This window comes from Suncus etruscus, chromosome 2 (assembly GCF_024139225.1).
Source record: "Suncus etruscus isolate mSunEtr1 chromosome 2, mSunEtr1.pri.cur, whole genome shotgun sequence".
Classification (NCBI taxonomy): domain Eukaryota; kingdom Metazoa; phylum Chordata; class Mammalia; order Eulipotyphla; family Soricidae; genus Suncus; species Suncus etruscus.
This window is the reverse complement of record NC_064849.1, coordinates 114671666-114681193: the sequence shown is the minus strand read 5'-3', so window position 1 is coordinate 114681193 and position 9528 is coordinate 114671666. Positions and strand designations below refer to the sequence as shown.

At 37.3% G+C, this 9528-nt stretch overlaps 1 non-coding gene and 1 pseudogene across 1 annotated transcript; both read right to left on the bottom strand.

The window, feature by feature from the left end:
- Positions 1-1211: 1211 nt before the first annotated feature.
- LOC126002797 (uncharacterized) lies at positions 1212-1391 on the bottom strand (annotated as a pseudogene).
- Positions 1392-8924: 7533 nt separating this feature from the next.
- LOC126003236 (U6 spliceosomal RNA) lies at positions 8925-9031 on the bottom strand. The gene has a single exon (XR_007493768.1). It is a non-coding gene; the product is annotated as a U6 spliceosomal RNA (small nuclear RNA).
- Between the last annotated feature and the right edge of the window lie 497 nt (positions 9032-9528).

Genomic DNA, 9528 nt, shown 5'->3' with positions numbered 1-9528 from the left:
CCCTCACCAGGCTCTGAAGAAACTGGGTCATATTCTCTCAAATTATTCATCACATAGGATGTTTCTACATGAATGCCCATGTGGAAAGATTGAGTGCATTGCAATAATCAAAAGGATATTAAACATTTCTATGTGTTATTTTTAAATTTTAGGTACAATTCCTATACATTAAACTCAGCATTAGCCATTTAAAAGTGAACAAGCCAGTGGGTTTTCATCCCTTCCCATCATTGGGCACCTCTCACTGCTGTCTAATTCTGTGACAGCTCTGAGAGTAGATCTGGCCTGTCCCCTCTCTGGTAGTAATTAGGAAGAAATAGACACACAAATATAGACTTACATGATGCATTTTTTTATCCTAAGTCCTGAGCAGAAAGAAAGACAAGTAGGGGCCAGCTTGGAAACCCCTCACTCACTACCTACTGAGTCTCAGTTGAAATCATCCTGACCCTGACCCACTTCAGTCCTTATAGCACAGACAGCTAGAAGAGGTGACTACTTTAGTGCCTGCCTAGTGTGGCTTTTTGTTCTGCATGGGTCATGTTTCATTAACATGTTAAATCTCCCATCTTCCCTCTGGGTGTGATTCTTAGTTAAATTAAGGGGTGGCACTAGGGTCTCTCTTGGTACAAGTTCATCTATTCTGGTTTTATCTATTAAGCTCTGTCTCCAGTAGAATCTTCCTTGCATTCCTCTGATATTTGCTGCCCCAAGACTTATATCTGAGCCTTTTCTTTTGAGGTGATATATACTAAATAGGAACAGAGCAATAGTACAATATGAAAGGCAATTGCTTTGAATGCAATCTACCTGAGCTCAATCCTCAGCATCCCATATGATTCCCCAAGCACCACCAGGAGTAATTCCTGAGTGCAGAACCAGAAGTAATCCTTGAACACTGCTGTGTGTGGCCGAAATACAAAACAAACAAAATAATGAAACACAAAATAACAGGCTTTGTGGGTAAAGTGGAGTGGGGTCCTTATTCTAATAAATATTCTATTCTGTGTTCACTTTGAAGTCACAGGCTTTGGATCAAGACCTGGAGCCCTCAGCCAGTTGTAGTTTTAGAAAATTTTTGTAATTGTACTATCAAGGGACAGAAAAATATACTTGCTGTACTTTCAGGGTTAAGAAAAACTGCTTTCTAATAAATTTATTAACAAAAAAGGTTTAAATGACAATGTCTAATGTTTTATTTTATTTTTCTTCAGGGGAGAGCGCGAACGCAGTCCCCATTACCACAAATTATGCAGTTGAGTTTCCCACATTTGGGGAAATCACAGGGGTCAGCACACCGCAGGGGTCAGCACACTCGGAGTGCAATGGGTGAGACTCTTCCTGGGAAAACCACCTTCGTGATCATGGTATCTCCCCTGCCAGGTAAGTATAATGTTTTATATTTTCACCAAAGATACGAATGCCTTATTTGATAAAAAGAAAGCAAGATTTCATGAATTGATGAGCATGGGCTGAGAGTATGGTGTTCTTTTATTGCTCTTGAAATCACAGGAAGGTAAAAGCTTGCAATTGAATAAAATAAAGATTGTAGTTAAGGCTAAGATTTTAAAAAGTGGCCCTAGGGTGGAACTTTCTACTAAATATCCGGAGACCTTATGGGTAATCACCATAAAGCCACATTAGTAATTAAATCTCAGGTCTTTTAAAAATGAAAAATCTCCTTAAGATATAGAACTTGTAACATGACCTAGATCTCTTGTTTCTATTTGTCTCTTTTGGATATGATCCATTTTTCTTTCCAATTTCCCCAAATCAAGTTGTATTAGGGTAAAAATTAATCTGTGGCCTCTCATCTTTTCATACCTGCATGAAGACTTTACTAGGTTCTTTCTGCTCTTTGCTGGACCATGATTCTTCATTTTTAAACATTATGGATACTGCTGACAGTTCTAAACATTGTGACCTGAAGACAAAACCTAAATTACCCTAATTATCTCACTACTGGGACTGGCAGGTATGTAGTACTGTCACGGCTGTCCAAGCTCTACAATCCTGCCATGAATATAGAGCTCTCTTTCAGCTGCCTTGGCAAGCCACCTGCCGTCTGTGCCCCACTTCCTGCCCAGCGAAGCTTTGTGGCTTTCAGTGGCCAAAAGCCCATCGTGACTAGAAAACTGGTCATATTTGTGCCAGGAGCTTAATCTCTGGGTTTTGTTTGCCATAACAGAGAACCAGGAAACCCTAGAAAAGAAAAAACAAGAACTCTCCTCATACAAAGATAAAGAAAAGGGATTCTACCTACATCAAGTAGCAAAGAAAATCAGGGTAAAATTTGCCTTCAGCCAGACCTGTAAAAGTACAATTTAGTGGGCATGTCATAAAATAAACCAACACCTTTGACTTTCTTTTGGGGGGGAGGGGGTTTGGGGGGGAGATTTGGGGGTCACACCCGGCAGTGCTCAGGGGTTACTCCTGGCTCTACGCTCAGAAATCGCTCCTGGCAGGCTCGGGGGACCATATGGGATGCCGGGATTTGAAACACTGTCCTTCTGCATGCAGGGCAAACGCCTTACCTCCATGCCATCTCTCTGGTCCCACATTTTTTACTTTCTTACACATCTAGTAGTATTAGAGGATCCACAAGTATCTCAAAGAGAAATGTGATCATTAAAAACCAATTCAGCATGAATAATTTAAAATAACAAATTGTTTAAAAAAAATACTCCAAAGACGGGACCGGAGAGGGAGCACAGCAATAGGGTGTTTGCCTTGCATGACAGATGGTGGTTTGAATCCTGGCATCCCATATGGTCCCCGAGTCTGTCAGGAGTAATTTCTGAGTGCAGAGCCAGAAGTAACCCCTGAGCCCCACCACCAGGTGTGACCCAAAACAAACAAACAAAAAAAAAACCAGAAGCAACAACAACAACAACAACAACAAATACTCCAAAGACATTAAATAATAAAAATAAATATGATTAAAAAGGATGTCTAATAACAATGCAAAAAACACTATAAAAGTTTAGTTTAGAGGAATTTAAAAAGATAACAATTATTGGTGATTGATATTATCCCTCATATGATTCAGTAATGTTAAGATGTTAGTGCTGGGACTGAAGCAGTGGCACAAGTGGTAGGGCATCTGCCTTGTATGCATTAGTCTAGGATGGACCGTGGTTTCATTCCCTGGCATCCCATATGGTCCCCAAACCAGGAGCGATTTCTGAGTGCATAGTCAGGAGTAACCCCTAAGTGTCACCGGGTGTGGCCCAAAAAGCAAAAATAAATAAATAAATAAATAAATAAAGATGTCAATGCTATCTGAAATGATCCATAGAATCAATACAATCCTAGTAGACTGTTTTGATAGAAATTAAATTTATTCTAAAATTTACATGAAAGTAAAAGTGAATAACCAAGAATAACAAAACAGTGTAAAGTTCTTTTTCTAAAAAACTTGATTAATTGATTGATTAATTGATCAGTTTTGGGGCCACACCCAGTGGTGCTCAGGGGTTACTCCTGGCTCTTCACTCAGAAATTGCCCCTGGAAGGCTGGGAGCTCATAAGGGTCAGCTGCATGCAAGGCAAGTGACCTACCACTGCGTTATCTCTCTGGCCCCAGCAGTTTAAAGTTCTAACAAATTTGGAGCATTAATGCTACCTGATTTTATGATGTACAATGGTATGAATATAATATGACAAGAGCTTAACAATGGCTCAGTAGAGTAGAATAGAATTCAGAAATAGACCCATTAACACATGGACCGACTTTTGACAAAGACAGTTTAATAAAGAAAGGGGTAGTTATAAAACATGCTAAATAATTTTGATATAAAAATATAACCCTTGATCTATCCACGATATTTAAATTTAATTCAAGTGGATCATAGGTTTAAAGGTAAAGCTAACAAATATAAAATTTTGTAAGCATTGTTAGTAGGGCCCTATGCAGCTCCAGTACAGTAAGTTTTCTTATAGGAAAATGCAGGAGTAATCTGTGATCCAATGTTAGGCAAAGATTTCCTAACTAGTACACCAAAGATAATCTGTAAATAAAACATTGATAAATAACTTTATATAAGTAAAAAAATACTCTCAAAGATACTGTTAAGAGAATAAAAAGTTGGAGAAAATATTTCAAATTGTATAAGATCTTATATATCTTACAAAGGATTTATTCAAAAATATAAATAACTTCCAAACTCAAGTACAAGAAAACGAATGACCTAATTTTAAAGATACACAAAATATGTGGCTAGATGATAAAGCCCAGAACATTTTCTAAACGGACCATTATCACAGGCAGTGTCAAGACAACAAACCCACACTCAGCCTGTGGAATCATTGTCTGGAACAGCTGCAGAAAAAAAAAAAAAAAAAAACACAGTAAAAACAAGGAGCTCTGACTTTTGGGAGAGTTTCCACCCAGTCCATTGTTTCACTTAGAGTTCCTCAACCTTCCCGAAGGAGAAACAAACAGTAATCATATGGTAAAATGCTTAACGTCATTAGTCATTGGTAAAGTGCAAATTAAGACCATAATGAGATATTACTGGACACCTATGAAAGTAGCTAAAATTAATAGAACTGGTCATACCAAATGTTGACAGGATTTTGAAGAACTGAGACTGCCATATCCTACTGTTGAAAATGTAATCTGAGACAGCCATTTTAGTGAATAGTTTGTGAGTTTCCTTAAACTAAATAAATTTTTAGTAGATATTTGCATGCCGAAGTTTATAGCAACACTGTTCCAATAGCCAAGAGATGGAAGTAATCCAGATGTCCATGCACAGATGAATGCCAAAATCAAGTATGGCATATACACATGAAAGGTTATTTTTCAGCATTATAAAAGAAGAAAACTTTCCCATGCTGCAGCCCCAATGAAACTTGATGGCATTGTGTTGAGTAACTTTAGCCCAAAGAAACAGATAGCATGAGTCTAGTGTGAGGTATCTAAAGTAGCCAACCAGAGAAAGAGGAAGTAAAATAGTGTTTATCATGGGTCAGGATATGGGGAAAGCAGTGAGCTGTTGCTTAATGAGCAGAGAACTTCAGATTTTCAAGATGGAAAAGTTTTGTTTAACAGTAATTTGAACATACTCAACAAAGCACTTTAATATGGTTAAGATGGAGCGGTGGCTCAGGCGGTATGGTGGTTGCCATGCATGCGCTAACCTAGGACTGACTGCAATTCAATCCCCCAGCGTCCCATATGGTCCCCCAAGCCAGGGGCTATTTCTGAGCACATAACTAGGAGTAACCCCTGAGAGTCACCGGGTGATCTAAAATAAAATAAAATAAAATAAAATAAAAGGCTAAAATAATTATAAATGAAAATTGTATATGTTGTATATTTTCTATCACAGGAAAACTTTTAATTAAAAATAATCTTACATAATAATGCCAGTACTCCTGATATTTGTGAAAAATGAGAGCATATGTTCATACAAAGATTGTATGCAAATGTTCATTGCAATTCTATTTGTAATAGCTAGAAATTAGAAACAGCCAAAATGTCTATGAAAAGATTAGTGGATAAACAAACTGTGGTATAAATATAAAGGTTTGGACCCGGAGAGATATCACAGCGGCATTTGCCTTGCAAGCAGCCGATCCAGGACCAAAGGTGATTGGTTCGAATCCCGGTGTCCCATATGGTCCCCCATGCCTGTTAGGAGCTATTTCTGAGCAGACAGCCAGGAGTAACCCCTGAGCACCACCAGGTGTGGCCCCAAAACCAAAACATATATATATATATATATATATATATATATATATATATATATATATATACATATATATGTATATATATAAAGGTTTATTTTGGGGTCCTTGATTGTGTTCCACTGATTTATAAACCTGTCCTAATGCCAGCATCACACTGTTTTGATTACCATAGCTTTGTTTTAAATTTTAAAATTGGGAAATGTAGGTCCTCTAACTTTGTTCTTTATTTTATAAGATTATTTCTATTCTATTCTATTTTTAATAATATATTTATTAGTAGGATTAAGCCTGTGTATCAAAATATAACCAAAGACTGAAATCCAACATACTCTCCCAAGAATTTCTCTATATATTAAGCATGCCCTTTCACATTTTATCATTTTATCAATACAGCTTTCTTTTTACCAAAACATGATTGAATATGACAAATCCCTGAACTCCAGATAATCCCCTTCCTACATTTATATAATTTTTCTAGTTTGACTTTTAGATTACTTGTTGACATGATCAAGTTATTTTCATAATCTGTTAAACACCTATTCTTTATTTTTTAATTTGTTTTTGGGCCACACCCACAGGTTCTCAGGGCTTACTCCTCGCTCTGTACTCAGGGATCACTCCTGACAGAGTAATGGAACCATATGAGCTGCCAGAAATTTAACTGAGAGGTCAACAGTGTGAAAAGTAAGTATCCTACCTACTTTACCATCAGCACCACTACCCTATTTCTCTGGACCACACCTAGTCTTATGATTTTAATCACCTATGAATTTCTCTCATGATATTTCACAATAGATTAGGAAAAGGAACAAAAATTTATGATTTAATAACCTGCTATCAGATTGTGTTTTCTTTGCTGTTCCTTTTTTTTTAAGCACCATGGTAGGGTTTCATAATAACACATTTCAGCACCACACCTTTCATCAGTGTCCATTTTTCTCCACCATTGCCACAGTGTTCTTTCCCATCCTTATCTCCATACCCCTCCCCAATATTAAGCTTCCTGCTAACTACTATTTCTCAGTTTCTGTTGCCTCTGGCAGAGTTATTCTTTGTTTTGCCTTTTTTGTTTGTTTTGGGCCACACCCAGTGATGCTCAGGGGTTACTTCTGGCTATGTGCTCAGAAATTGTTCCTAGCTTGGGGGACCATATGGGACACCAGAGATCGAACCAAGGTCCGATCTGTGTCATCCACATGCAAGGCAAACACCCTACTACTGTGCTGTTGCTCTGGCCTCTGTTTTTGCTTTTTAATGAATAAATTATTTAACTGAATCACCATGAGATACACAGTTAAAAAGTTGTTCATGATTGAGTTTTATCCATACAAGGTACAAAACCCTTCACCAGTGAATATTTTTCACCACCAATGCCTCAGTTTCTTTTCTGTTCTATAATGCCTGCCTCTGTGTCAGATATTTTTCTTCCCTTTTTTCTTTTTTTCTTCCTTTTTTCCCTTTCTTTTCTTCCTTTTTCTTTTTAGACACTGTGGTTTGCAATATTATTACTGAAGGAATATCATGCCTATAACTTTATCTCCTTTCAGCACGCTTCCTTGTCCAGAGTGATTATTTTCATCTATCATTGTTATAATGGTCCCTTCTCTGCCCTAACTGCACTCCTCTATTTGTGGCAAGCTTCCTGCCATAGAATGGTCCTAATGGTCATTCTCTTTATTGTGTTTGGATATTATTACCATACTATCTTTTTTTTATATTCCACAAATGAGTGTGATCATTCTATATCTATTCCTCTCCCTCTAACTCATTTTTCTCAGCATAATATTCTCCATATCCATCCAAGTATAAGTAAATTTTATGATTTTATTTATTCTAACAGTAGTTTAGTATTCTATTGTGTAGGTATACCACAGTTTTTTTGTATTTTTTTACTTTTTTTTAATTTTTATTTTGATCATAGTGGCTTACATATCTTTCACATTAGTATTTTAGGTACATATTAACATTGAATCATGGGAATACCCACCACCAAATTTGTCCTCTCCCCTTCCTTGTTCCCTTTCTGCAACCCATATCTCCCACCATCACCCCCCAGGCTGCTAGGGTAGGAGGTCCCCTCTTTGTCTAGCTTACTATCAGCGATCATACATCTATTTGGTCCTGGTGCCCTCCCTTGTTTCTCCCTCAATTTGAGAGGCTAATCTAGATAAATCGAGTTATGTGGTTTTGTTTGAGGGAAAGAAAAGCAATAGGATAGGGTAAATATTAAGCAAAAATTTTAAAAATTAATTAATTAATAAAAATATGCTGAAAATGGGTGGAGTCCTTCTAGTGGCTATCAGCCTCAGTTTGAGAGAGGACATGAAAAAGGTAATTGAAACACCATAACAATACAAAAATAAATGTCAAATTAAATATCCAGTGAGCCCTAGAGCAATAAAGAGAAGCACCACACAATAGTCTCAGTTCTGAATTCAAATCATGCCGGAGTGCAAAAAGAAAAAGATAAGATAAAATAATATAAAATACAAAAGGAGACATCAACTTCAATATCTATACCAAAATAAAGATGTCAAAAAAACAATCAATCAATCAATATATATATATGTGGAAAAATGATTATTTTGTGCTTATTTTTTTTCTTTTTCCCCCTGCATAGGCACAGTAATTATTGGGGATATTGTAGAAGGAATTCCCTTGGCCTAGGAGACACAGGGTTTCTCCATCCCTGAAGTATACTGTCATGGGATTAACTATAGACTCCTTGCATGATCATTTACTCTCCCCTCAGTGCTTTTGTGTATCACAGTTTTTTATCCACTCATCTATTCTCAGATACTTAGCTTGTTTTCAGATTCTGTTTATTGTGTATAGTGCTGCAATGAATAGAGAAGTGCAGAGAATTTTTATGCATTGTGTTTTTTGGGGGCTGTAAGGTATATTCCTAGCAGTGGTGTTGCTAGGTTATATGGAAGCCCAATTTATAGTTTGTTTCTTTGTTTGTTTTGCTATTCGTTGTTGATCTTGTCTCCATTGCAGATCTTGGAAGATAAGGATAAAGTGTGAAGTTATAGTAAATCCAACTTGACATCTGTTATGTAACTAAAGAATAGCCTGAGAATATTTTCCTGATGTGTGTAACTCCTGACCAAGCACAAACTCCTGACCAAGGCTTGCTTTGCCTCCTTGATATATCTATCGAGTACATGGGGGTCTTGAAAATCACTGGACCATAAAGGGGAATGATTACATAAAGGGTCTGGTCTCATGATGACCCTCACTTCACGAATTTGCGTGTCATCCTTGCGCAGGGGCCATGCTAATCTTCTCTGTATCATTCCAATTTTAGTATATGTGCTGCTAAAGCGAACACGACCCTCACTTCATTATACCTTCAATCTTCCCTGTCCATCTGGTCACAGTGTTCTTACTGTACAGGTCTGGAGCAATAGTGTAACAGATACGTGCTTATCTTGGATGTGGTTGACCTGGATTCAATCCCCGACATACATATAGTACTTTGAGCATAGCCAGGAATGATTCTTGAACTCAGAGCAAGGAGTAACCCAAGCATTTCCAGATGTAGAGCAAAAACATAAACAGTGTTCTTACTTCTGTTCCATTTTGAGAGATTTCACAACACAAAAGACTGTGTTTGTCAAAAGACTGGTGTAACAGAGAGGCAAGTTCGGAGGAAAAAACTTAAAGGGATCTACAAAGACATAAAATTAGCCTTTGTGAAATAAATCTCCACCCCAGTTTCTGCTATTAGCTGTTCCAACCCAAGCCTTGAGGCACTTTTGCAAGATTGGGAGAACTTTTGTTGTCTGGTGGTCACCAAAAATAGAAAATTCCAGGCCAGAGAGATAG